At 40.8% G+C, this 26,814-nt stretch overlaps 1 protein-coding gene across 1 annotated transcript in view; it reads right to left on the reverse strand.

Moving 5' to 3' along the window:
* Nucleotides 1-19,468, reverse strand: part of pcbp4 (poly(rC) binding protein 4) — a 183,758-nt gene extending 164,290 nt beyond the window's left edge. Inside the window, exon 1 of the mRNA XM_084742093.1 lies at nt 19,322-19,468. The gene's annotated coding sequence lies outside the window, so the exon portion shown is untranslated. The remainder of the gene's footprint in view (nt 1-19,321) is intronic.
* Nucleotides 19,469-26,814: the final 7,346 nt, after the last annotated feature.

A 26,814-nucleotide genomic window follows, 5' to 3' on the forward strand; every position in this document is an offset into this window, starting at 1 on the left:
CAGGGACTCGAACCTCAAGTAAACTGGAGTCCTATTTGATGTTTGCTTAAAGAGATAACACAAGCGGGCGATTTCTTTAAATTGAAATGTAAATCCACCTCGGCAAACAACTGTGATGTCGAACAATGCTCGTAGTATTTCTGCAACACGCCCAAAGATTCAGCGAGCTGCGTTTCTGTGAAAGCATTCAGAGTTCAAGTAACTCCGCTGGAAAAAATGGAGATCTCAGAGCTCAGATGCTTTTTAGGAAACAGAGAACAGCAGCTCAGTTGTTAACATCCTCAGTAAAGTGGAGCCAGGGCAGGAGCTCATGAACAGAAAAGCTGTTTTTAGCATCAATATGTGTGTTTTTTAGTATTTTAGTGATTAAATCTGGGTTCTTAACCATTTTTAGTAGTGATATTGGGTTCTTGACAATATTTAGCATTGATAACTGGGTTCTCGATCATTTGTAGTGATTAAATCTGGGTTCTTGGTGATTTTTGGTGTCGATATGTGGGTTCTTAAACACTTGCGATACACAGAATGTCAACACGCCAGAAAAAGCAGCTTAGCGAACAAAAGATGACTTTTCACATCCTGCTTGTCCAGATGTGAATATGTTTTTTTATGTAGATCTTTAAGAAAACAAAGCAGGCAGAAGTAGGGAGAAAAATCGTATTGCATTTCTGACAAAGCTGTAAAACTGAAGAAGAGAAAAACACAAATGGTCTTTGCAAAAATCCCTCCTTACCCCTGCTGTGTGACAACCCTTGAAATGGAAATTTCTCTTGTTTATGCCTCAACATACCATAATACAGCAACAAAGATCACTTTAGCACCATTATACGATGGCTGCGTTGAGAAGACAGGGACTGGTTTGTCTTCCGGGGCAGACAGTGGGGGCCCAGACTTAATTTGACGCGCCTCGCCCTCGTCCTCTGCACAAAGAAATGCCCTTCTTGTTGCAGTCAAAGCTGCTTCATAACAAGACTCCATTTCACAAAGCGCCTCAAGAATCAGGCTGCAACTTCAAAATCTCAAAGTTGCTGATGTGAGCCAAAGTGGAGCTACAGTAAACTGTGGCGCTCTGTGATATAAAATAATGCTGTGAAACGGAACAGAGGAGCTCAAAGTGCTTCACATCTACCAGATAACACACTCCATTTCTCTGAGTCGGTTTTTTTTCTCCATCTTGCACACACACACTCTGACATCTCACTACTTTTAGTAGCGCATGAACAACTGTGGCTGTAAACAAAACAAGTCTCTAAAACTAAAATACAAAATATGTTGTTTGTCATCATCCTCCAGAACGACACATACAAATGTTTTCTGTACGTACTGTTTTCATGCTTAAAGTTCCCATGAAGTCTAAATCGATGTTTAAGTATTTTTATCATGTAGGTCTCCTCCTAGATGTCACCTGTAGGTATTCTCAAGTATACTTTGTGATATTTTTTTCATGGAAAAAAATCTTGATCCTGCACTCAAGGGCCAATACTTCTTTTACATCCAATTTCTTTGGAGGCCATCAGAGTGGAGTGTTTCTGAGGGTTGGTGGTCACTGTACAATAACACTTTTTTTTCTTTTAAAGAATACACAGACGGGCCCTTGTAGCTCAGTTGGTAGAGCGCGTACTGGTCCTCTGCAGCAGCTGCCGGTTTGACTCTCACCACCACTGTTCACTGTCAGATTAAAGGTAAAAACCCAAAAAATAATCTGAAAAAAAAAGAATATATATATTTGTGTTGGATAGTGACAGTCGAAGAGCAGATAGGAAAAGGGGTAGAGAGTCATGCAGCAAATGGTCACAGACAGGAGTCGAACCATCAGCCACTGCAGACTGATAGTCTCAGTACATGGGGCACACGCTCTACCAGCTGAGCTACAGGAGAGTCCCACAAAAACATAATTTTCTAACTTTATTCACTGATTTGGGTGAAACTGGATCATATTTTCTGGAGAAAATAAGTTCTGGTTTTCCCTCAGATGTGCTTCAACCGTTTAGATTAAAGTTGCTAAAGTAGCTAACAGCTGCTAGCTGTAACCACAGACAGTATAATATTGTAAATAGAGGATGCTTCCTCTGTGACATCACCCAGAGGTTTCTGAAAAGCCATTTTGAAGCTCACAGTGTGGGGGTTCTGGCTGTCACCACTTTTTGATTTGGCTAACAGAACTGGGCTCAGCAGCTTCCCAGTGACCACAGCTGGACCAGGACCAAGATTGCTGAGTTTCCCGATGACAAAATAGCTTTACTTCTAAGTAAGTAGCTAACAGCTGACTGTCATTAGTTTGGTTAGCTTGTTGAATAAGGTCTTATGTACCAGCTGCTAGACTCAGCAAGAAAACCACCTTGGTACTGTATACCCTGTCATCAAACTGGCTTCTGCTGGTTTGGAGGCTGTTTTGGTCCTGGTCGGTCGTGTTTAATGGGAGCCTCTAGTCCAGGAAGGGTCAGTTAATAGGACTGTTCTCCTTAATGCATCCATGGACCACTTCCTGTTGTTACAAGAAACATGAAAATATGCAGAAGTAATAAGCTCCTCTGTCACTAACCTTTTCATGAGAACTTTAAGATAATTAATACTTCATTAAAGTTACAGAAACAAACAGTGGTCCAGAGTCTGGTATTTCTTCAATGACAAAGTCACTATTTCCTCCTTTGTTCTTGAAGGACAGGAGTCATTATTTGTTGTAGGTCCCTTAAATGTCCTTGCTGGACATTTGCTTCAACAACTCATTTTTCTTGCGAGGGCAGTCCTGAACATGCCCGTTGTTACAGGGGTGTAATGAAATATGTTGGCACAATGTTCTGTGACAAAGTAATTACAACTTCATCTCTATCTGATCAATCGGCTTTATGAGCAGCGAGGAGCAGAAGCAGCAGCCACAGAGAAGCTTTTATCAAAGTCTGATTGTCAGCGAGCTCCGACTTTCATGCCAAGATAGTGATCAAGCTGCATTTAGACACAAAAACGAGAGCATTGCTGGCTTTGACCGCTGCGATCAATTCTCAGTCTCTGCCTTCAACCACAAACAGTCGATGGTTGAGTTCTCGCAGCGTTTCAGAGTTTCCAGAGTTTTTCCTTCCTGCTGTTGTCTCTGTACAGTCAGGCAACTCAGAAAAATATCAAATATCCAACTGGAACGTTTTCAGCTCGAGTAGAAATGTGTCCTCCTTAATCTACAGCTCACAGAGAAAATCTGCTTCTGTTCATCCTCTATCTACATTTACTTCATTAATGAGAGAAAAAATGTAACTGAAAGCACCATTCTTTACTTGGCAAAGTTGGGTTTGTTGGCAACTCACATGTAATGTAACTGGTAATCAGCCCTTTTTCTTTCTCTTTAAGGAGAGATAGCTTTATGTGCAAAACAAAGCAAATTATTTATTCTTTTAAGTCCCACCTCCACACTTGATACCACCAGTGATATGCATTGCAAATAAACCTTTCTGCATTCCTGTCAAAAAAATGATCCAGTTTCACCCAAATCAGTGAATACAGATATAAAGTGTTTCATTACAGTGAGAAACTCAGAAAGACTGGCTCTGTTCATGTGATAAGAAAGAAAACATTTCATTTGCTGCAAAATTATTATCATCCCTGAGTGCAGGATGAGCCACCAGCATTGTTTTATTGTTTGATGCTAAGAATACCTTAGAATAAAAAAATTCCATTTGTTGGATCAGACACTGGTGTATAATTGGCATATAGTGCAAAACTGACGTGATAAAAACACTTAAAACATCATTTTTGACTTTAAATAGTGAGAATTTGAAAATCTATATATAATAAAGTTTATTTGTATAGCACTTTTCTTAACAAGGTTACAAAGTGCTTCACAGAAAAGGAACAATAAAAACAGCCAATACAAAGAAACAGCACAGATAAAAATACAGACGGTGAGAAGAAACCAAATAAAAACATCACAAAGATCCCAAAAGTCTGAGGGATAAAACTGGTTAAAAGTTAAAATGACTAGAGCAGAGTGATAAAACCCACTGACTTTAATTAACAGTTCACAAACATTTTCCTGTTAAAGAAGGTTTAAAGCGAGGATTTAAAAGAAGCTAATGATGGAGTCTGTCTGATCTGAATACAGAGATCGTTCCACCGTCTGGAGGCTCTGACAGCACAAATATAGAAAAGAAAAGGCTCAGATTATAATACCAGTGACCTCCTGTCGCTGACATTACAACACATTTGATGCACATTTGATGTCTTTATTTCTTTATGCCTACCATGTCAGTCAACAAATTTTTGAGTTCCTCCGTTTTCATGCAAAACTCAAATTTCACACTGAGCTGATTGAAAAATAAAGCAGCAGCTCCTTAGGTGGGAAAAATTCAAAGAAGATTTCTCCAGATGGGTTTTAAATGACAGGAGGAGCAGCCAGTTCACACAAAGACAGGAGGCACTCGAGGCTGTAATTATGACTGAGGTGGAGGTGAAAAATGACCCACACCCACCGTCCGGTCGGGATTAAAACCACTGACCAGCATGATGTTAAAATAACTCCACCTCCTCTCGAGAAATAAATCCAATCCAGTTCAGTCTGTCTAATCACATATTTGCATTTTCTACCAAAACAAGAACACATTTTATCCCTAAAGATGATTTCACAATGTATTTTCTACTCTTATAATTTGCATTTTTTCAGTCAAAGTTTGCTAAAAGTATCGCAGGCGTGTTGCATCATGACCTGAATCAAACTGTGTGCCAACTTTTTTCGTTACAGCCCTTCAGAGCCTCCGCACAGACTCCTCCTTGGATTACATCTTAGACGTCACACATCATAAACCTCTCCTGCTGCTGTTCCTCTGAGACTCTGTGCTGCACCGCTCACCACGGTGAGTTATTAACCTCCAACCTTCACTATCTGATGCCTCACCACCTCCTTTACTCCCTCCCCTCCCTCATATCTCATCTCTCCTGTCTTCCCCAGCTGTTTCCTCATCTCCCCCATCATACACACACTTCAATGGAGCTCAGGTTGCTGCTCTTTTTCTTTCTTCTTTCAGGTTTCATCTGTCTGTCTCCCTTCCCTTCTTACCCACCGTCTCCACCCCCCTCTCTCCATCTCCCCTCCCCTCTTCTCAGCCTCTTCTCCCAGCTTCCTCTGGAGACTTTAAGTGCATTAGGATAAGAGGCTCTCTTCCTCTCTCATGGCCTTCCTTCAGGCTCTGTAGCTCACAGGTCCGGCTCCCTCGCTTACACTCACTCAAACACACATCAGAGGACGGCACTTTCACAGTTGCACAATCTCTAAGTGTATTTTTATGAATCCTACTATTGTACACAGCCGAATGACATCGAGTCTCCACATCCATTAGCGACCATACATCCAGTCAATACCATCAAAAGTTTCTTTGTCATGACCGAGGCGGGTGGTTTACTCACAACACAACGAAAGCTTTGGGGAAATATGATGCTTCAAAAGCTTCTAAAATGGCTTTTTTTTTTTTTTTTTTTTTTTGCAAAATAAGGGAGGAAAAGAGAGAATGACATATTTGTCAACTATATCAAGCCAGGGGACAAGATTTCACAACCCATATTCCATGTAAACAAAAAGCAATAAAGCAGAAAACGCTGTGAGGATGATTTTCCACAGGGCAACATCACACTGAAGAGCTAATCATGAGATATTTAAGAATAACTGCAGACAGTCATGCACAGCATGCTGAGCAGCCTGAAGCCAGAACACAGCTCAGCTCTTGTTTTTTTTATGTGTTTATATTAAAAACAACTTCCTTTTTGCCTCCTAGTTTTCTAATGGTTTCCTCAGGAAGAATTGATATTTGTCGTACGGACATTTTCTACAAAGAACTATTGATCCAGCTCAGTCTCGTCAATCCTTCCACAAATAACTCGACTTTATGCTTTCAATCAGTGTGCAGCACGGCTGGGTGGTAATCAGTTACCAGTGTAATACACACGAGTGAAATATTACAAAGAACAAGTACTTCTCATGTTTCTGTTTTATTACTGCACTTACACTCTTTACTCAAATATCATTTTCAGCCACTTTTGACCACGATGACGGAGAGAAACCCAGAACAAGTGGAGGCTTCCTGCAACAACCCCTGGCCACATCTGGCCATGCATTTTATACCAAAGAACAGCTACATGATGAAGTGCTGTTGTGCCTTCTCCAAATTTTTCTATTCTCACAAGCACACTGAAGTGGCTCATACTGGAAGTGAAAATGTTTCATGAAAGTACACGGTACTTCCCTGAAGACCAAAGATTAAAAGTATGTTATTGAAAGAGATGCCATTAATCAGCTGTTCATTCTCAGTGAGTCGGCACTTAATTCACTTTGTTTGAATCTAACCCAACCCAGTTGGAAAAAATGATACGAAACGTCATTTTGTTCACACACAAAAACAACGAGGTGGTCAACAAAAAAAAACAGTCGCAGTTTGCAAAACATGCAGGTTGAAAATAATGGATGGAAACTGAACCAACAGCTTCAACATATGAAGTTTCACAAAGAACAGTGAGTCGAGGCTGATGTTCACAGCAGCACTGCTGGAAAGTCCTACTGTAAGACTGTGAATTGAAACTTTAAGTTCAGTACTCGGGTCTTGACTCTGGACTTGCCCGTCCTGATCTGAGTACAAAGACCTGTTACTTGTGACTTGACTTAGGACATCAGACAAATTGGCAGAGAACATCTGCCTGATCTGGTCAGGCACCAGACCAGATTTGAAGTCCCAGACATGTTTCCTTGCTCTGATTGTCTGTAGGTCTGTCCAGTTGTGCAGACCTGTCTGGTGCAAAACAAAGACCAGGCAATGCTGATCAGCTGTGGATTAAGATTCTGTTACTGCATCACCTATTTCTCACCTAAAATGTTTTCAGAAACATATTTTAATAACTGCTTATCTGCAATTTGAGAAAGATTATGAACAGTCCACCATTATATTAGCACCACTATGTCACACAGTCTGCTGCTGTGATTTTCATCCAGAGGCATTTTGGTCTGTGAATGTTGATAACACCCCCAGGAAATCAAAAATGAAGTGACAAAACTTCACAAATGTGAATTAGTGCAGCTACACCAGAATATTAATGACCGTCTCAGTCAGGAAGTTGCAAAGTTCTGATTGGAAAGATTAGTGCTAATTCAGCCAATCCCTGTCAATTCTGCATGACCTTGCAATTTTGTCCAATCACTGCAGCTTTTCCACAAATTTGACCAACCATAACTTCACACAACCACACAAACATCATACATGTATACACAAGGTTTGCCATTTATCAACGTTCTGTGCACTTTTATATTCTGTTTCAGCTTCAGAAACATTTGGCTTCTTTGTGAAAAACCCCTCAGGTGCACTTCATTTCAAATAAAGCAGATTTTGTTAGAATTTTTTGTAATCCTGAGCCTTTCTGGTGAGGTTACCAAGAACACTCAAAGCAGACTGTGGTTGAATTCACTCTGGAACAAGTTGCCTTTGATTTTTTATGAATTAGACAAAAAAGAATTTGCAGCTATTGCAATGTTTTTAGCAGTTTTTTTCCAATGAAAGTGCATGAGCAAGAGAAAACTGAAACATGCAGCAACTTTTTAGAAAAGCTGGCATAAAAACACACAATTTAGGCTCCAACAATTCTAAAAAAGTCTGCAAAATCCTGGAGGGACCGGTTAGTCACACCTCAAAGGCGACGTCCAGCAGGGGCAGAGTCTCCTGTTTGGACCCAAATGATAAAACCTCATGACTGAACAAGGACGCAAAAGTAATGACATTTAGGTAAAGACACAACATTTACAGCAACTGAGTTGACCTAAGAGTTGATGGGAAAACATCATAGATAATTAAAATTTGGAGCTTCTTGTACCTTTAAAACAATGTAATCAGCAACAAAAGACTGTGAGATGATTCCAGGTCACACAGCTTAACCTGCAGAGCCAACAACACCATCAATGTTTCCTGCTCCCTGCCTCTCAGTCCACCACACACACTCACTGTCCACCCAAGTTCCATTAATTAACAAATTGCCTGACAGCACGCTGACTGTCTGTCTAATAAATAATCAGCAGATCGCAGCTTGAGAACGTGGGGCTGAGCATCATTTGGACTTGATTTGGATTAATCTGCAGCCAACTTCCATCTCTGAGGAGGCCGACATGTGAAACTCCCGGAAGAGAGCGGCTGTTCAAAGCTGCATGTACACACATCAACCAAAACAGCCTGATCGAGGAGAAACACGAGTGTGGAGAGCCCGTCCAGAGACGCCTGAAGGACAGACAGGGACGGCAGACACAGAGGGTTAAAAAACAGTTATGAAACCATGCAAAGAGTGATAGAGGAAGAATGGACGGAAGAGACAACAGACAAAGAGGGAAAGAAGATGAGAGAAAAGAAGAATCCTCTCACTAATTAATAGGTGTCTGAATTTCAATTAACGCTGACCTCAATTTCTGTGAGGAAGAGAAAGAACAAGAGGGAGAACATGAGGATGATAAAAAAAAAAGGACAGCTTATGTAAGGGGGCATTTCGTGGAAAATATTTTGTTTTTCCCGTCGCCCTGCTGATGTGAACAATGCTTCCATTCTTCAGCAGAAGGCTGGACGTTAGTTGCAGGTCTGGAGGTCTAGAGGCTGCTCTTCTGTGTTGTACTGATGCTACAGTACGTTGCATTATTTCATAATTACCATTACTGTTCCCACCTGCAGATACAGCTTCCCTTTATGGCATTTACAATGTGCAGCTGAGAGCAGCACACTTCTGTCTCTTAACTCATACTGTACTTTACTATTCCTATCTTATTTTTTTATCTTAGAGTATTCTTTTTGTATATAACTCTTGTATTTAACTATTTAACCTTTTCAGTTAGACTCTTTAAACTTTTAATCTTCTTGTTCCACTGTGCTGCATCACCAAGTCAATTTCCTGTGGACTTTGAACACTGTGGCGAATAAAGCGACTCTGATTCTGGTTCACTGTTTCACTGCGTTGGTTTCTGTGCATGACTTTAGAACCGAATGGTTTGTTGTTGTCATGTAGTGTTACACCTCATATTGTTGCACAATAGGACTACTATGCTTAGTTGTGTCATGTGTCATTTTGCATTTTGTGGTGCTTTTGTTGCTGTTAAGAGCTCATATTCTCAGTTCCCAGAATGCATCTGCAACATTTGTTTCTCTGCTCACCACAGGCTCCTAAATGAACAGTTTTCTTAGAACATAGTTCATGTTCTTAGTTAGAACAGTTTTGGTTCTTTGAGATGAGAGATGTCACTATCTTTTTTTTTTTTCTTTTTGCTCTTCTGACAATCATAAAGTGGGCGTGGCTGTAAAAAAGATCATTTTTTCAGATTTATGCAAAACACTGGTTAAAGGAAGCAGCTCAGCTCTGTGAGAATACCATCAAAACTTCATTTAAACGTCATTTATTGGATTAAAGTTGAAAGTGTGTCTACTATAACTCAGCTGCATTTTCTGAAAATGTTTCACTTTAATGTCACATCATCTACATTTAGTGAGACATAAACAAGACAATGAGGCCTATAATTCAATGCAAAATAGTCATTTCATTAAGTGGCTGTTATAAGGCTCCCTGCAGCAGAGTCTTTTTAATAATACGGACTAAAATGACACCCGGTGTTGTGAAACAACTGTGAGCGCTGCAGAGCCCATTAAGAATCAACACCTCAGTCTGCAGCTATTTGATCTATTTTCAGCTCATTGTCTTTATGATGAGACGCTTCATGATGACTTTTGGCAGACTTCCAAACACACAGGGAGAAGACTGTCTGTAACCTGCACAACATGACGGAGACGGAGGGAAAGGCGCAGCTGATGTGAGACGGCAGGACTATAGATGGTAATTATTGGACGGATCATCAGGCACTTTAACTTATCTTACTCATCAAGTAAAACATCCCAAGATGTATTATCTGCAGACTGGACTGGCACAAAATTTTGACATTCTTGGTTCCCAGATAATGAATCCTGATGACTTTGGTTTCTAGCGCCATCATGAGGCTGACAGGTTTGTGTCTCAGCTGTTGGATGTATTGTCATGAAATTCAGTTCTTGTTCCTGTCAGAATGAGCTGTGATCACTCTGGTGATCTCTCAACTTGTCACCTGACGCCATAATGACTTAAACATTTTAATTTGTCCAATGCTTTGATTTTTGAGGGTTCATTCAGTTGGTTGCAATTTGCAGCTTCACCACTAGATGCCACTAAATCCTTCACGCTGGACCTTTAATGTTAGAGGGTCAACATGCTATTATATGTGGTGAACATTATACCTGCTAAAAATCTGCATGTTACGTTTATCATTTTGAGCATGTTAGCAAGCTAATGTTAGCAGTGAGCCAAAAGCACCATTGTACCTGATCACAGCTTCACAGATCCATCATTAACCCCTTTCACACATGCACTGCAACTCTGCAATTATATACTCTGCATGGTCTTAAGTCCGGGTGAGCCTCACATGTGAATAAATCAGTGCGGTGTTCGGAGCAGGCAAGTGGGCGTGTTGATGACGCTGCATGGTGAGCATTTTGTTCTCATACAGATCCGTATCAGCCTACCAGAGTAATTTTGTGAACTCAATCGCATTATCATCGAAATCACAGCGTGGCCAAATGTGACATCCAAAACGCAGAACCAGAACCAAATCAGAGAAGGAGAAAAAGGAAAAATTTGAGAAAACAGCATTATAATGAGGTACTGTAGTGCTGAAGAGACGATCTGGCCTAAAAATCATGTTCTTCAGATGGAAGAAAGGGTTGTTTGCTTCAGACCCCAACAACAAGTAAAAATAAAAACTGGTTCTCGATGGTTTGTCAGAAATGGGCTGGACATGGATTGAAGTAGCGGGAGCGGGATTGCGTTCACTTTTCCGCACCGTGGAGAAAAGAGAGCTGAGCCACAAGGCAAAGCTCTTGATCTACCGGTCAATCTTTCTTCCTACTCTCACCTGTGGTCATGAAGGGGTCATGACCGAAAGAACATGATCGCGGACACAAGCGGCCAAATGGGTTTTCTTATTAGGGTGGCTGACATCTCCCTTACAGACAGGATGAGAAGCTCAGTCATCTGTGAGAGACTCGGAGTAGAGACGCTGTTCCTTTGTGTAGACAGGAGCCAGCTGAGGTGGTTAAGGCGTCTCGTAAGGATGCCACCTGGTCGCCTCCCGAGGGAGGTGTTCCAGGCCATGTCCAGCTGGGAGGCCACAGGGAAGACCGAGTACTAGGTGGAGGGATTATATCTCCACATGGCCTGGGAAGACCTCAGGATCCCCCAGTCAGAGCTGGTTAATGTGGTCCCCTGCTGGAACTGTTACCTCCGCGACCCGACTTCAGATAAGTGGTTGAAGATGAATGGATGGTTTGTCGTTTTTAAAAAGTGAGTCCCCAGAAAAAAAAGTTTGGGAAACTCTGGACTTAACGATGTCCAACATCATGTACATCACTGTGATATCATGATAAAATGCACACAGTTCAGTGATTTGATATCTTCCAAAAAGAGGCTGAGCGGTGCAGAGCTTTGAGTCCCACATACACCCCCAACATAACACACACACCTCTGCTGCCTGTGATCTCTCTTATTATGCCATCCTCTCTGTTTTCCAACTGTGTGAATGAAAGTGAATACAGGAGCAAAGACAACGGCCACAGCTTTGAAAACAAGTAAGGTGAAGGAAGAGAGCGCCGTGCCCCACGACACGGCGATATTTTCTGTCTCTTCAGAGGAAACGCGGCACAGAAAGCCATTAAAGTCAGCAGCACTGGAGGATTTTGAAGTGACAAGAGAGCTTGTAGTTCAGACATGAAGCCCTAAGTTACAGATGGAGGACTGATAGATGGAATAAAAGACTGAAATATGTGGACAGAAAAATAAAATGTCGAGCACCCAGACCTGGAGCTTTGTTGGTCCACGGGAAGTTTGTGTTGTCCGATGACATAACGATCCGTGTTTGATTTAAAGTCTTACCATTCCACCAAAAGATTCTTAAGCTTTGCACCATCTGAAAGTTGGATATGAAGCTCCTTCCTTAAGTGGGGATGAAATAAAAAAGTAAAGCATTTCCTCTAGGAACCCCTGTGGTGCCACCAGCTTCATTAAAAATGCCAGCTCAACATCTAAGTTTGTCTCAGTCTGTGAGTTTTTTTCAGCGTCTGAGTTTCTGGTCTGGAAACTAAACCTGATTCTGAAAATAAAAGCTAATTAAACAACACATTATCCCTTCAATTACCGTAAAATATCAAAATATTATGATAACACAATTACGGCTGACTTCACACCCCGTAATTTTAAATTAGCACACACATTCTGCAAGTAACAGTTTCTTATGGATACTTGAGACATATTATGGTGAAAAAAATCAAGTAATGAGAGAAGTATGACTGTAGATAAAAATAAGTGACATATTTTTCCTGTTATGAAAGCATATTATCCGCTTTTACGCTGGAAACAGCTGCCTGCTGCTGATGATTCTCAGAGAGTGAACCAGAACAGTAAAGTTTAAGGCTGGAAAAAGAAAATGATGACAATATTGTATTATAAAATGAATAGTTCTGGTCCTTGATTATGATTGGCCGAGTAAAACACTCTATAAACAGACACCTGTGAGCACAGTGCATCAGTATTAATGAGCCAAACAAACTGTTTCATGTCTTACAGAGACGGACAGAAGAGGATGGAGGAGGAAGATCAAGAAAAAAAAGGAGACACGCTGAAATTAATGACAAGAAGAGCTGAAAAAGTCAAGGAAAAAAGCTGGTATGTGGTACGTTCCACTTTATATGTGTGCTGAGAAAAATCTGGCTAATGATTTTCAAACAATCAACAAAATGGAGCTGAACAAGGTCCTGTTCTGTCGCTTCGCTGGAGAAATACGATGCCCAGTACACCGGCCTTTTCTCTCATCCAGAGTGGATTCAACACACAGACAATCTATGATGAAGTCACCAGTGTAATTTTAGCTGGTTTGCATGTTTTAATATGAAGCCTTATTCAGGGGAATGAGCATCGCCTGCTGGTCAGTATTCACCAAAGTTGAACTTCACGCAAAACAAAGACACAAATTTACACACGTGACCACGACCTATGTTAATAATTACCAGCGATGTAATTTTTGTTCCTTTGCTCGAGGTCGTGCTGAACAGCGCCCCTTAGCTGTTCTAAATCAGAGCTGCAATGATTATTCACTTCAAAGCAATTCACTGATCAGAAGAAACTATTTTGACAATCGGATAATCGTCTCATTTGCTGGTTCGAGCTTCTTAAATGTGAGTATTTGCTGCTTTTCTTTTTCTATAACAGTAAATAAAAAGTCTTTGGATTCTGGACTGCTGGTTGGACAAAACAAGTGATTTAAAGGGTTTAGTCTAGAAGGTTGGCAGAATTCGTAGATCGTCCTGATGTGCTCTGATTGCACTGATACTTTTTGCTTCGACACCACAATCTTCCCCTAAACCTACCCAAACAGATTATGTGCTACACAAACACTGACTGAAAATGTTATTTTTTTAAAACAAAAACTTAAAATAATAAATCAGCTAAGCCCACGGAAAAAAGAATCAACGTGATGCACTACTAGTCCACCTTGAAAAAGGCAGCGCTATCAAGTTAGCCACCTAGCAGCAGCGTCAGTCTATATGAAGGTATCTCTGTCCATCAGGAAGTTATTTTTGGTCCCACCCACTGTAAATCAAAATGTGACTGGTTAATTCACCTGTCACTTTCTAAACAAACACACAGGCTGTCCTTCTGTCTCAGTGATGAAGTCCTAACCAATGAGTGAGCAGCTCTAACCTTTCTCTGCCTAGAGACAACAACAAAAAATATGATCGGGTAAATCTATTTAGCTGCTTTCAGGACAGTAAGCCTTTCATTAATGAAGCAAAGTTGATAAAAAAAAAAAGGTTTAAATTAGAATTAGAAGAGAATAACCTAATAATTAAATTAAATAAATCAAATATAATATATTTAAATATAACATTTGAAATACTGTTAGACCTTCTCTGGGAGGTCCTCAGGGTTCCACTCTGGATTCTTACAACAATACTAGAATAATTCTTTAATAATTCTTTAAGTGATGAAATGTAACGGATGTAAACGTGTGGCGTGTTCATGATGTGAGTTAGTTTTTGGTGAGGACAGCTGAGGGCAGGGCTGCACAATTAATCACAATATGGCCAAGAGTAATATCCAAACTGTCCCAAACCCAATAAATGTCATATTTAGATAAAACAATATGACTTTTGTACCATATCATGCAGCCCTACAAAAAAGCTGGCATTTAGACTGAAGAACAATAACAAAACTCCTGATTACAGCCAGTTTAAAGTTACTGGTTCTTACAGGACAAGATGCACATCAGAGTTGTTCCTTATTACACAACAGTGTGAGACTTTGTTACTCTGACACATCCTCAGAGCTCTCCTCTCCATTTCTCTCTCGGGGCTCAAGTGGATTTAATCAGTGAAATCGATGAGGGGATCACAGGCTTTCATCTGGATCCTCCTGGGCTCGTCGTCTTCATGGAAACCAGCGGGCGTCGCTGACATTTTACACACTCGCACATCCTGCAGATTCCAGTTCGCTCGGGTTCATTTAGCATATACAAAAACAGGCCCGAGCTAATTTGTTTAGCACCCACCAAGTCACATTATTAGCCTCGGGACACCGCTGCACGCATGTACGGCTGTGATCAATATCTGAGTCTTTGATGATCACACACACACACGGGTACATAAAGAGGAGGCTGCTATCTACAATTGGTTCCACACACACACTGAGGCAAGCGCATATACATAAAATCATGTATATGTGATTAGACACGCACTTACACAATCAGGCACGCTGCGTTTGCCAGCTGTACGGCTCAGAGCTCGCCGTCATCTTTGAACTCCAACATGTGCGTGTCTGTGCACGCCGCATTGTTGTGTGTTGTGGGAGCCTGAATCCATACTGTGTAAATGAAACGGTGTGTGTTTCTGTGTGTGTGTGTATGTGGGCACTCAGCCTCTGATGTGTGTGTGTGTGTGTGTGTGTGTGTGTGTGTGTACGTACACTGGCCTGTGTGGTGACGTGTTTCTAACAAGCCTGCAAACCCCTCGCCTCTCTCCTTATCACAACAACCACTGGTGCATTCCTCGATGCTAACAACAACAACAGGCCGTCGGCGCTGGACGCTTTTCTTGTTCTCGCTGCGCCGCTGTTTGTCTGCCCTATAAATAGGCCATTACTTTGAAATGTAAGTATGCTTCCTAAAATCCCCACCCCGCTCACTGCGAGCTCTCTCTCTCCCCCTCACACATATACACACACGCACACGCGCGCACACACACGCACACGCACACACACACACACACACACACACACACACACACACGTGCGGTCGTCCCCATGCGCTCAATCAACCCACCAACCCGACAACAGAGCCCAGATTAAACTCTGCTTTTTAAAGCTCATCTCAGGGAGAGCGGAGGGGGCGACATCACTGGGCTGTTTGATGTGGCTGGTTGATATGCAGCGTGTGATGTTTCGCTGAGTGACTGACTGAGTGGATGCAAAACACTCAGAGAAAATCTATGTTTTAACTTAACTGTAAAATATGGTTTAATAAAGAAAGCAGAGCAAGTCACGATGAATGGAGAACATTTTTTCCTGTTTAAAGGTTTCTTTTGGGTGTTTTTTTTTTCTTACTCTTACTTACTTTCCAGGGTTCTACGGCAGAGACTGGGTCTGGACCCACATGTGGGTCACAAGAAATTTTATTTGAATTCCCAGAAACAAATAAAAGCCTATGAAAGAAATTCAACAAATTAAAGATTTATATCTGCAGTAGGTCTGGGTGATACAGCTGAAAAAACATGCTGTCCACTACAGAAGGTGGAAGTGACTGAGGTGATAAAATTAGTAAATATCACAGTAATTTTGACAAAATAAATCAATATTTCAACAATATTGTATTGATGACTGTTAGCACATTCACAAGATATGAACATAATGAGATTTTTGCTAAAAAATTATGCAGTGATGTGGATATGATTACCAAATAGGTTAAGAAAAATAATTGGACAGCTCAGAACATGACATCACTTTACTGTAATGCAGCCTTTAAAACCAGGAAAAGACAAACACTAATGCCGTATCACAATATACAAAATCTATCATGATCTAGTCTCAAATCACAATACAATATATTATTGATAAACTGCAGTGCTCCTTTTATACAGCATTTAATATTTGCATTGAATTCATTTGCATATGAAGTTGGTTAAAATGTCCCATACGCTTCCTGGTGAGAGGAAATATAATCTTAAATTAATTTATTACTAATTTCTAAAGTTTTAACATTTGTATTTGTTTTAAATCACACATCTAGTTAATATAAGAGAAGTGGATCCTGTGGAAAAAAGTTAAGGGAAACACTGGTCTACAGGATGGGGGATGTTGCACTCTGCATATGTTAAAAGCCCACTGAGGCAAACTGCGATTTTTGGGCTTTATAAAAAAAAAAATGTCTTGAATTGACTAACATGGTCTCCTCTGTGAAAATGTGTCATTTTTGCAACTTTAACCTTCGTCATTCAACAGCTGCAAAACACTGTAGCCCTAATGTTACTTTTTCTCTAAAAGTTACACAATCTATGAAGGCCTGATCGGTCTTTGATCAAACTGCTGCAGACTGGTGAAGTTCTCCAGCAGGCATCTGTTTTAAGCAGGAAAGAACCACTGAAGAACCTGACTGGTTCTTGATGATTTCTGCTTCCTCCCATTGAGACTTGAATCTGCATCGTATCCCAGTGAAACACACCACAGGATCACCTTCAGCTGAGTGTTACAGCCCTCCAGTGAGAACACGAGGCGATCAGACCTTACCAATTACTGAGCCACACTGAATTCACTGCCATGAAGACACTGACACACCCACCTCACACACACACACACACACACACACACACACACACACACACACACACAGAGCCAGAAGGTAGACTATAGTTTGAGTGTCTTCTGTCTCCAAACCGAGCTGCTGATGTAACGACTGAACATCTGTGAGCCTCGGGGAACATGCAGCCATATGCCACCCAAATTTTGAGGAGGGGGTTGGAGTCTGGGGGGTTGTAGACTATTAATGCTGTGGGTGGTGGTGGTGGCAGCGGTGTTGTTCTCAGAGTGGGGTCTAAGAGTCTCGCCTCAGGGGGGTTCTAGTTACTCCAGAGAGGAATTAGGAAGAGAGGACCATCATTTCAGACTGATCCAATTTTCACTTATCAGACTAAGGGAGACCAGGGGCAAATGTAACACATTAAACTTCTCCAATCAGAAATAAGCTAGAGTGATGACACTTAACTCTGCACATGCTCAGTAGGATTCTCTCTCAGTGTTTTTAAAAGAAAACTTTATCAACCAAAAAAATGACTGTGAATTCAAACTTACATCAATTTTATCTCCAGGCTTTTGGTTAAAGATTAACATGAACAAACAGTACAGCTGTTGCTAGCTGCAAGATCGGGGGCAGTTGTAACACTACGTTACAGTTTCCCCTATAAGCAACATGGTCCAATGTAAGTGTCTTGTTTGTCCGTGTTGACAGACTTTTCTGTCAGAAAATTTAAATATTCAATTAAATTTAAATCTAAAATTACTTTCAACTCAATTAAAATAATTAAAATCTAGTTACAACTAGAAGAGTTGCAAATATTTGTCTTTGGTCTTCTGCAAAAACAGATATGGACTTTCGTTTTGAATGCACAGAATACCTGACATCTGAAAAATGCGAGCAATATACAAAAAAAACCCTGAAGTAGCAGTAGATAGTGCAGCAGTAATGTGATAACTTTGAGGTGTGTTTTATTTGAGGTTCCCATGAAACAGCTGGTGAATGCCTGTTGTTTTTGTGTTCCTCGCAGGGAGGGCCCCGTCGCACACTGATTGGTGTTTACAGTAGCCAGTAGCGCTCTGCGTTACACCCTGCTGCCGAGCAGCTAAAGCCGTCCAGGCATGTAACACGAAACAAAAAACAACAGAGGCCAGATTGGTGGTGGTTTGGCTGGGTTTGACTCCCAGCATCCTGGGGCTGAGTCACAGCTCACCAAGCTAATGGCAGCAGTTAGCAGTTAGCTACTTTAGCTACAAGTAAATCTATCTTTCCACCAGGACACACTGTAAAAAGCTCTGTTCTGTATTCCCTGTTGGTTTTGGAGGCTGTGTTTATCCCAGCCCTCGTCATGTTCACAAGCTAACAGCAGCTAACAGCTAACATTATGGTTAGCTAATTTAGCAACAGTGAGCCAAAGCTATCCGTCCATCAGGAAACTCTGTAATTAAAGCACTGAGAGTTAAAACTAAGTAACCCAAGAGGAAACTTTTAAGGCGGAAAATATTTTTGCCATAAAATTTGATCCAGTTTCACTGAAATCAATAAATAAAGTTAAAAAGTTGTATTTTTGTACAGTGAGGCCCGCAGAAATACTCCAGCCTGCTCCAGTTGAAGGGATGTACTCTCCAACATTGGTTCTGCAATTTCGATAATTTTGCAATTAACTGTGCATCCCTGGTACAATATATGTCAAACACACGTGAAATTGATTTTGGGAATTTTAATGACTTATTTTTTTCAGTGTTACAATTGACCCCCAACCAACAGACTGGTTATAGTTACATCTTGTCCTTATTAGTGAAAATATATCAGTTGTATTATCGATTAGTGCACACAGATTTGTCTTAATTTAAAAGATGACCAGTGTATTTCAAGTAGTCTGAGTTATGAGTAAAAATATAAATAAGCATGTTACAACTTTCCCCGGTCTCCCCCACTCTGAACATTTAAATCAGAGCTTCATTTTCGTAGGTCGTGTCTCCTGCAGCCGTGCAGAGGACATCTGTCCAGGCTCCCCGGGACAAACCTGCAGGTTTGAGGGGGAATGTTGAGTCCTGCGCTGCGCTAAGCGGAGCCGCTCACCGCTTCAGACAGCCAGCAGCGAGGCACATTGTTCCAACCAGCCCAGATATGACCGTGAACGCAGCGCAGCGCACGCTGCGCGTCTTTAATTACAAACAATTTGGTCATTATGATGATTAAAACACAGCAAACACACAGAACACACACTGCACCCGCAGAGAGCTCAGTTCTCCCGAAGTTCAACTCAAACACTCACCCTCTCCTGCAGCCTGACAGCAACACACACGCTCCTGATTATCACACACTTTACAATACAAGAGTGTGTTTCCCCAATAACCTCCTGACGTGCACATGGTTCACACACACACACACACGCACACACAGAAAGAGACAAACACTCATGTCCTCAGCGCAGAAACATTTACCGCCGTGATCGGGAGCTTCTCTTACCGTGCAGCAGAGGAAGAGGAGGAATAAACGATGCGGAGCGCAGATGAAGAAATTATAAATCCTTAGTTGGTGCCCGCATTGTCGAGGAGAAGGAGGAGGATGAGAGGGAGCAGGAGGAGGCTGCTACTGTGCGGGAATAATCCGACTGTCAGTGACAATAACCCGGAGAGGAGAGGAGAGAGGAGCAGAGGGAGGAGGAGGAGGAGGAGGAGGAGGAGGAGGAAGGGGGGTGCTCCCCCATCCAATTAGAAACAGTGGGATTGATTGTCACAGGAAATAAGGCAGTTAGTGTTTACAGCAGCTACAGACTGTCTGCAGGGAGGGAAGGGAAATGTTTGATTGATTTTCCTTCTTTTTTCTAAATTTTAAAACTACAAAAATAATGGAGGAAATTTTAAAAAACTACACATGCATTAGAATCATGTGATTGTCAGGTGACAGTCAGTTCAAACAGTAGATCCACTGTTTCAGCATGTTGTGCAGATTTTTTTTTGAGTCCACTGTGTGATGTGCAGGGCTCGGATTAGTGCTGCATATTTCCATATTCAAAGCTGGAGCTGCCTTCAACATGCCTCCTCAGCTGCTGCCATCTAGAGTGGCTCAGAGGTAATTAAAGGGAGGGAGTCACTGGAGCTGCTTTTATTTTAAACCATGATGCAGCGGCTCCATATGATCTGACGCACTTTTTCTGACATGACCCCCTTCAGAAGCCAAAGAAAGTTCACCACAGACTGTTATCAGTCATTAATAATAATTAGAGAAGCAACTGATAAAGAAGGATTCCAGTTGCATTTTAGTGAAATAAAAGTTTATTCTTTTATTTCTCCTATCATGAATCATCTGTTTTACTCACTATATTTCATGCTGACTGAAGGTCAGTTTTAGTTTTTTAGTTCACAAAACTTGCAGAATTTCCCAAACAGTGGAAGTGAATGGTGACCAGTTTTCAAATGTAAAATGCAAAGTTGACTTGAAAGACACTATTTACACCATGTTTTTATCCTGAGTCTTCACTGTAGATCTTTAGCTTGGAGTAACGCTCACGTGCACACTGTCTGAACTGTGTGTGTGTGTGTGTGTGTGTGTGTGTGTGTGTGTGTGTGTGTGTGTGTGTGTGTGTGACGGTGTGCAAACAGCATGTCGGGACTTTAGGAGACCTGGATTACACCAGGCGAGCAGTGTGGAGGTATTTTATGTCTTTTTGGTTTGAAAACTGGTCACCATTCACTTACATTTTTGAGGAGGGGGAGATTCTGCAACTCTGTTTTTCTGAGAAACTCCACCAGTGTTTTGTGGACTAAACTCAACCCTCAGTCAGCATGAGGGTGAGTAGATAATGACTAAATTTTCATTTATGGGTGAGCTATCCCTTTAAGAGACCACTTTTCTCCCAACGTGTAGACCAGGGGTGTCACAGTCACTTTCATGCTGGGCCACATCAGTATTATGTTTGCCCTCACATGCCGCTTTTAAATGTAAGACTAAATATCTACAGAGATGCCTCTACATGATGATTAGTATTTTTTGTGATAACTTCATTATCAATAACTCGCTCTAAAAGTCTCTGAAAATAACGTCATTCTGTTGTGAATTAATTCTTGGACTTGTTGGATAAGGTTAGCATACATGGCTCCACGTTTGTTGCCGCTGTATTTTGTATTCCTTCAGCACTGCCAAAACAAGAAATACCAGCTCGTCTCCATGAAGCACAAACATGGATTTACCGTCCCATGTCTCATTAAACTCTCCTCACTCTGCATCTACTTTTCTTTTCTCACAGAACACAGAGACACGTTTAAAAACCTCTGTCTCTCTGCTCTCCTGCACACACACGTTGAAAATTTAATATAAGAGTTAATCATAATAAGTTTTCTTATTATCTGCATCAGAAGTGTGACATCATGTCCTCTTTCTGGGCTGAGTGTGAGGACATCTTATTAAACAGATATGTAAAGTGATCATATCTGAAGACATGCAATGCAACTTCCAGCAGCCAATCACATCTCAAATGAAAACAGGCTTCAGGAAATATTGTCCCATGCTTCCTCACAGTAACTGACCACAGCTTCACAGTTCTTTGTGGAATATTTTTACATGACAATGAAGAAACATAGTGCACACTTGGTTTTGGTTTTGGGTTGCAGGAACATCACAGATGTACAGTTTGCTACACCTACACCAACCTGCAAAACTAAACACTGTAAAGGCTCAGTTAATAATCAGATTTTAACACCAATTCATGACAGAGAGGTTCAGGTGAACGTTCACATTCACTCGTGGCCAAAAAAAGGCAAAAGTCAAAACTTGCAAACTTATTTAAAAGGGGGTCAGGCAGAAGTCCAGGGGTCAGACAGGCAGAACAAACAGCTGGAACACTGAGGTGGAAACACAAAAGATAATCTGGCAGGGAAACAGTGGAAATAGGCCAGAATATAAAATTGTTAGGGCTAATGAGGAAACAGGTGAGCAGGTGGGGACGGTCAGGTGACGGGGGCTGGAGGGAACTGCAGGGCAGGAGGGAGTGGGTGGATCTGAAATGACAAGAAAGTTAGGCTGCAATCGAAAAGTGTAGAAAAAAATCTTTTTTTCTAAACACTTTTCTGTGACCTTGATGTAAAACTTTCGGAAGTCAAGGAAAGATGAGAAGGCGAATTCATAAGGACTTAGGACTTTGAGTCCGTCCGTATTAACACTAGACTACAGAATTATGCAACAGCAGATGTAAAACTCACCGTACAATGTTCCAAAGTTGGACGACTGAAAGCCAGTGCTTAAATCACCACGTCTTCAAGGCAAAGCTTGTGCAAAGAAAAACATCTGTTGAAAGTTTTTTGTCCAAACAGACATTTACGTCCCCTCAGGAGGCATTCAAAGAACTGTACAATTAACCAAAATAATGACACAATACCTGCAGAAGTTTTATGTAAAATGACTGATTTGGATCAATTTCAAGCAGATAATTTCCTTTGAATATTGAATCAGAGTTTTCCTGTTTTTAGAAATGTTTTGATACATTTTTTGAATGACTTGTTTGATAAATTCAGTGTTTTCCCTCAGGAGGCATTCAAAGAACTTTTTTGATCCCTTAATGTTTCATCTAGCGCCATCGTCAAGTCAACGTTTTGTCTGATACGTTGGCTTATTACTGAGCCCCTAACATGACTGCACACACCATGTCCTAACTGGAAACAACGCAAGCGAGTGAACCGATTGCTTCAGTTTTTCTCAGTGAAGATGTCATTATTATGGGAATATCCTCTAAAAAGACAAGGTCTGGAAGGAAACACGGAGCTGCTGGGAGTTACAATTACATAAACTGTCATCCAACTATATAGAAACAAGACTGACTTGATTTTGGGCGGGATTGTTAGGTGGCAAACCCTTTAGTGGACGTAGTAAGTATGACAGCAAGAAGTATAGGGAGTTTCATCCAGGAGAGTGGGGTTTGAGTCCTGTGAAACAAAGTAAATGTAAAGTCATTTTAAGTTTTGAGTAACTTAAGTTTCATTATGGACATGACTTTAGTTTCAAGCCGTGAATGTGCTCATATTTCTTGTGAACAGTGAACTGAACGGATCAGTTTGCGATTAATGAATGTGAAAGTGAGCAACGTTCACTTCTCTGGGAGATAATGACTCTCACAAGGTCAGCTGATTAAAAGAAAAGATGTGAAGATGTGAAGGCAGAGAAGTCGGCGTGGTGTAAAAACTTTGGTTGATCTGAACTACACTGTGAGAATCTGATCAGATCTGCGTCATATTCGCTCTTCTCCTCTGTCTCATCTCCTTCTTCATCTCCCTGCTGTTCTCATGTATTATGGGGCGTTCAAGTTACACTGCAAAGTCAGAATTTCAACTTCCCGGTTAGAAATTTCAACAGTATGTAGCTGTTTAAATGAAAAAATATTCTCAAATTTTTGTGAACTATTGTTAATAACTATTGATATAAGTAATCCTTGGACTTCACATTAAAATATAAATATCATGCAGCACTATGACATCATCATAAAGTCTCCAGCATCCCTGCAGAGGAAGGTTCTATTTAAAATTAGGTTTAAAAAAACAGAAGAAATGAATGTGAACTATTTCATTTGAATCTGTGTGAACTGAACTTTGAGCTTGCTCTTTTTAAGTTTGAACTTGGACAACACTGGTCTCCACCAGTAACATATGTTGTTTATTCTGTGTTGCATCCTCAGAGGGATAAACACAAGTCTGCTGAAGTTTCTGTTTCAGAAACAGTTTTAATCTTAGACATGTCTGTAGAAGAAAGTCCAATTTTAATTACCCACTGGTTCACAGTGTCAAAGTTGTCCTGCCTCCACTGCCTGTTTTATTTCTTTTAAATACATGTTACTGAATCAGAAGTCACGATTAGAGGAGGAAGCAAAGAGAATTATTTTGGTATACATGTTTTGTTTTTACAGACATTTGAAGTGTTCATCCTGCAGAATGGTGCTGGTGATTTGTCTCTGCAGCTAAAACTTTCATGACCTTCTGAATGCACTTCTATATTTTAATTCATATTAACATCGACCCCGTCAAAGTGACATTTTGAGTTCTGCTCACATCGTCCATGTTTCTGACCTGCAAGGAATAAAAAACACACTGGCATTTTATTTCCTACTCGACACACACGGGTGCATTGGATGAGAACGCTGCGGTGTGTGTGGAGGTTTAACCATCAGTGAGTGTGTGAAGAGCGAACACTCAGTAGCCGTCTCTGCTATGTCCCCATCAACATAATGGAGGAGGAATGTGAGTGTGTGTGTGTGTGTGTGTGTGTGTGTGTGTTTGTGTACGGCTATTGTTAACATAGTTATATTAGGAGCAGCCCCCTGTGTGTGTGTGTGTCTGTCTATGTGTGGGTGAGTGTGATGAAGAGCAGTGACATATTGAAGAGGCCCTAAAGAGGTCGGAAAGAAATAACTTAACAGGTGTATGACACACACACACACACACACACACACACACACACACACACACACACACACAGGAATGTTCCTAATATAACTATGCTGACAATAAATGCAAGGAGATACAGAGGTGAAATGTGTCTGTCTTTGTGTGTTTGTGTGTTGATATTTGTGTGTGCAAGGTTTTCTCTGCATGTCTCTGCATGTCTCTGCATGTCTGACATATATATGTATATACATATAGCTATATGTATATATATATATATATATATATATATATATATATATATATATATATATATATATATATATATAGCTATATGTATAGATAGATAGATAGATAGATAGATAGATAGATAGATAGATAGATAGATAGATAGATAGATAAAAGCTAAACACTATTAGAAGTGTTTTGTTGGGAAAGACTCTACAGTCTGGTGGTATCAGTTGTAGCACCTTTCATACACTCATGCAGCCCAAAGTGAATCAGATAACAAAGTTGAAACAACACAGATAAAAAAATAAACAACTATAAATAAAATGTTGCAAGACTAAAACTATGATATGTAAAAAAGCATTTATTAAAATCAATAAAATAAATTAAACACCCTGGGTAACAAATAATCTACAAACCAATGTTTAAAACTTGGCTAACATTTCTACAAAATAAAAAGTTTGGTCTTCAGTGTCATTCTCTAGAGGAAGTGAAGTTCCACCGTTCAGGGAATAAAAACAGACGACACTTTTATGGGACACATAAGGAACATTTAGAAGAAGAGCAGAGGACGACCTCAGTGATCTGACTGGAATTTAAAATGAAAGAAAATGTCTGACGTGGGGAGAAGCAAGGTCATTCAAATCTTTACAAGCAAGTAAAGAACTTAAAGGGATAGTTCATCCAAAAAATGAAAATTAAGTCATGACACTCCCCCTCATGCTGACTGAAGGTCAGGTTTAGTTTTTTTAGTCCGCAAAACACTGCTGGAGTTTCACAGGAAATTGTGGTGCAGAATCTCCCAAACAATGGAAGTGAATGGTGACCAGTTTTCAACTGAAAAAAAAAAACAGAGTAAAAACATAAAATGCCTCCATGCTGCTCGTCCGGTGTAATCCAAGTCTCCTAAAGCCCCGACATGCCAAGTTGAGTAAAAAAGGCTTCATTTACACCATGTTTTTAAACTGACTCTTCACTGTAGATCCTTAGCTTTGAGCCATGTTCATGTGCACACTGTCTGAACTGTGCGTGCGTGATGGTGTGACAGTGTGCAAACTGCATGTCAGGACTTCAATTAGCATGAGAGTGAGAAGATAATGCCTGGATTTTCATTTTTGGGTGAACTATCTCTTTAAAAATCAAATATAAAACAGACGAAAGATAAAAGATAAGAACAATTTACAGGAAGATAGAAAGAACAACAGTACAACTAAACAAACAATGATAACACAACTGAACAAAGAGAGGTCAAAATCAACATAGACATTATATACAAATAGCTGTAAAGTGTTTATATGCTATAAATATATGGAAGGAAACAAGTGTGTATGTTACACAATAGTGCAAATACATTCATACTGAATAGATGAGGAAGGTGCAGTGGTGGAAAAAGTACTGAAACTCTGTACTGAAGTACAATTACTGTTTTCATGTTAAAGCACAGTTTGTAAATATATAATTCAAAGTTTGTAGGTATGTGGATGTTTTGGTGTCAGAGGGTTATTGAGACTGTGTCCATCACAGTGATGAACTGTGGGAAGAAAGTGTTCTTGTGTCTGGTTGTTTTGGTGTCTGTAGCGCCCTCCAGAGGGCAGAGGATGGGACAGGTTGTGTGCAGGCTGTGATGGTCTGCACTGATGTTTCCTGTCTGTCTCCTGCTCTGGACATTCTGTCTGTCCGTAGTCCAGCACACTGCTGCACTTGAAATTAAACAACGACTCTGATTACAGTGCTGACTCTGAACTTTGAAGGACTTTTATTGTCTTAATTATGCCTATTAGTTTCACACAGATTCTGTGTAGCACAGTGTATCTGAACCTAATGATGTTAGAACTTATTCAACATCGTTTCTTTTCTTTTCTTTTCCTGTTTTATGTGTGCTAAATGTTTTCACCTCACTTGGAGGTAGCTGCAGCAGCCATCCATCAATACGTCTTCAACCTCTTATCCAAAATCAGGTTGCAGAGGTGTCATTTCCAGCAGGACCCCAGGCTTCCCTGACTGGGGGATCCCAGGTCGTTCCCAGGCCAGGACATATAATCTGTCTGCCTAGTCCTCTTTCTACCCTGTGACCTCCTCCCAGCTGGACATGCCTGGAACACCTCCCTCGGGAGGCGACCAGGTGGCGTCCTTACAAGATGCCTGAACCACCTAAACTGGCTCCTTTCTACGTAAAGTCCCTCACGGATGACTGAACCTCTCACTCTGTCCCTGAGGGAGACACCAGCCACCCTCCTGACAAAACCCATTTTGGCTGCTTGATCTCTCTTTCTTTTTTCAGCTGCAACAACCAAGAAGTTTTATTTATGACCCAGCAGTGTCCTGCTGTTCACTGACAAGTCAGTCACATCTCAGTTCAGCTAA

Source organism: Lutjanus erythropterus, chromosome 2 (genome assembly GCF_056507025.1).
Source record: "Lutjanus erythropterus isolate fLutEry1 chromosome 2, fLutEry1.hap2, whole genome shotgun sequence".
Taxonomy (NCBI): domain Eukaryota; kingdom Metazoa; phylum Chordata; class Actinopteri; order Lutjaniformes; family Lutjanidae; genus Lutjanus; species Lutjanus erythropterus.